Consider the following 3,616-nt stretch of genomic DNA (forward strand, 5'->3'; position numbering starts at 1 on the left):
ACGAGTGGATCCTTCATATCACAATTGTGATTCATGCGTATTTTATACGTTTTTATTGTAAGTGTGCATTTTTGAATTTGTCATAAATTTATACCTTGTATTATTGATCTGCACTATGGGTATCTCCTTTACTTTCACATCCTATGATCTCGCTAATACTGGAGTTTAATACCACTTCAAACTCAGAAGACCATCTTTAATCCACACCCCCTGAATCTATTTTTATGTTACCTGATTAACACTGAAATCCTGTGAGTAGGCTGCATATAGGAGCCAAGATTACCATTGAGTTATTTCACTCAACACTATCGTCTGCACTTAGATTGTTGTGTTTTGTCTCCCTTCTTGCTCCCCCTGGGTTACGAGACTTCAGAGAGAGCTAACAGACAGCAGGATGCTCAGGAACCTTCGCAAGAAGTGACAGAACAAAAGCAAAGCTTCAACCCTAAACTCAAAGCGGCATAAGACGTAGCAAAGTACCAGTCTGCGGGCCAAGAAGGCCTAGTACTTGACCTGAAGGAAAGTACCTTCAACTGGAAGGCAAGGAAAAAGAATAGGTGGAAGTCAAACATCTCTGACAAAGAGGCTGGTGCATGGGAATAGTGGACATGGACTGCAGCTGTTAGTAAGTAAATGTCCACATGTGGAGCTCAGACGGACATTTACTCACTAACTGCTGCAGTCCATTTCCATCTTCCAACAGCCTTCATGTTCATTATCACATAGTACTGTTTTTCACTTTTTCTGCACACAACATTCAGTTAGTCTGTTTGTTTTCTGCTTCCTTCCTTCAGGGGATCCCCGGACGAAGTCATCAGTGACGAAACGCGTAGGGCGTTTCCTAAAGTAGCGAGCAAAGCAGCTGATTTTAATACTCACGAGCAGAGAGTGTATTTTTGTGGCTATTGAGGACTGTCTTTGGGCTGCCGAGTTTCCCTTGACTGCGGTTATACTGTATGCAGCATTCTATTGTGAACAGTGGCAGTTGAAGGTGTTGATATCGGAGGAAATCTATATATGGGACGCTGAGTGATGACATCATCCGGTTCCTGGACATTCTATAGTGAACAGTGCCAGTGGAAGGTGTTGATACCCGAGGAAATCTCTATATGGGATGCTGAGTGATGACATCATCCGCTTACTGGAGTATCCATACATCCTGCTAAGCTACCGATTACAGCAGAGGAGGCACCAAAGGAACGTTTGGTGTGGACCCTTGCAGTTCTATGGCGATTGAGTATATCTCATACATGCTTGATTTTATACTATGTTTGTGAGTGCGCTTTTTATATATTATAGTCCTATAAAACTTTTATATACTTTAATACTCTAGGAGTGCGCCTGTTTTTCTTTTGTTTTTTCATATATATATATATGAAAATCTTGGTTGTGAGTGTCTATAGACAATTTCATTGGTCCGTCGGTCCGCCCGCACACGGCTCTCATTGGCCGGTGTGTCTCAACTCCCCCCCTCCCCCGTGTGTCCCGCCCCCCCACAGCTCTCATTGGCCTGTGCGATCTAACCCACTGTTACACTCACACACCACACTCATACACCCCTGAGCTTTCTCATACTGCCTGAACCTCCCCTCCCTTGTACACGCTGACACCCCTGGAGACACACACATCCACACAGACCAAAGTAAGTTAAACCTCTGACGACTGAGATTGCTTGCAGCTGATTTCTTGGCTATAATAAGCTATCACAGCTTCAGCAACCTCATCCTTGAGAAAGTCACTATGTGTGACGAAACATGTTGGAGCGTCGTGACACAGTGATGTAGTGACGCAGTGTAAGGAGGCAGAGCATTTATTGTGGGCTTGATACTAGGAAGCAGCAGTGTTTTCAACACAGCGTATCCACTCTAGACCTCTAGCTCTGACTGAGGTCTGATACGTGGAAGCTAACACTAACACAGAAGGGATTTTATCTTCAGCGTGCCAGGAGGCATTACTATCCCACAGCGAAACCGGACAACACGTGTAAGGAACCAGTTGCGTGGCCAACAAGGTCTGTGGTCAGTAAACCATATTCAATATCTGAGAAGGGGCATTCTCTATTGGTGATATTTGAACTCTGACTGCTTGTGCCACACGGTTGTTCATGGGCTGTATCTGGCATATATGACTTACCCTCACTGTTTGCTTCATTAACCATTGATGCCCCACTCTCCTGCCTCTTATCCTATACCTCACACTGCTTGTTCACTGCTACATTTTGCAACCATATGTTTTAATTGTATGTTTTTTTTTTACTCAGATTGTATTGACAGTTTATCATCAAATAACACAATGTACATTGGCCTGCATGTAACACGGCCTAAAAATGTTATAATACTTGCATGTAACACAAATAATAATCTCACCTGAGAGCATAGGTCCATTTGACCACTCTACCTCTCAATAAATCGCATTTATTTTCTCTATTACATCACGGATCTGGCGCTTCATCTTTTATACTGCACCGACACACTTTATTCGAGCAAATACCCAGTATGTACCTGGCAGATACCTGGAATGCGCCGCTCCTCACCTCTGACAAGCCCCGTTGCGTTTGCCTTCCCAGCCTGGGTTCATGCCTGGCTGACGGGCGGCTGATCTGTTAAATGATAATGATTAGGATTTAATAGGCTGCAATGCTTCGCGTGTCTACCAGATGGCATAAATTCATGAATTGTAATGCAGTATATATATATATACTGTGCAGTATTGCAGCCAGCGGGAATAAAATGCTTCAATCCCTGCCTGGAAAATACCTCAATGCACTCGGGCAGAAAACAGTCACAAACCTCAATACACCCGGGTATACCCGAATTCGTGGGACTAGCCGAGCTCGAATAAAGTGTGTCGCCAGTGTGTGTATATATATATATATATATATATATATATATATATATATATATATATATATATATATATACACAGTGGTTGACAAATCACCAAAAAATCTACTCGCCACATAAAAAAATCTACTCGCCACCTAGTACCAAACGTGTGCTGCTTGGGCCAATATTTACTCGCCCGGGGGTTAAATCCACTCGCCCGGGGCGAGCAAATGTATAGGTTTGTCGAACACTATCTATATATATATATATATATATATATATATATATATATATATATATATACAGTGCTCGACAAACCCGGTCGCCCACTCGCCAGGTGCGAACGGAAATTGGCCCGTGGCCAGCTACTTTTCCCCCCCTGCTCTGCGCAAATTTTAAAAAAATTAAAAAAAAAAATAACAAAAAAAATATCCTCCTGGCTGATTGGCCAATTGGTCGTGACGCGGAATGGAGCCTTCTCTGCAGGGGTAATGGCTTCTCCTCGCGCGCGCGGTCCGTCTCCGTCTCCTGCCCGCGCTTCCCTCCTCATCCCCTCCAGTCTCCGCTCCTGTCGGGCAAGAGATGACAGCAGGGGATTTCTCCCCCCATCTCCCCCCCCCCTGCCCCGCTTGCCCTCCGGTTCTGCTCCTGTCCCTGTGGCTGCTTGCGCGGGGCAGGAGATGACAGTGGGCGATGTTCCCCCGTCCCGGTTGCCCTACGGTCCCCGCTTTCCCCCAGTGGCTGCTCCCGATGCCAGCAGGGGTGTTCCCCTCGGTCCCCGTGGCTGTCTC

The sequence above is a fragment of the Ascaphus truei genome, chromosome 3 (genome assembly GCF_040206685.1).
Source record: "Ascaphus truei isolate aAscTru1 chromosome 3, aAscTru1.hap1, whole genome shotgun sequence".
NCBI lineage: Eukaryota > Metazoa > Chordata > Amphibia > Anura > Ascaphidae > Ascaphus > Ascaphus truei.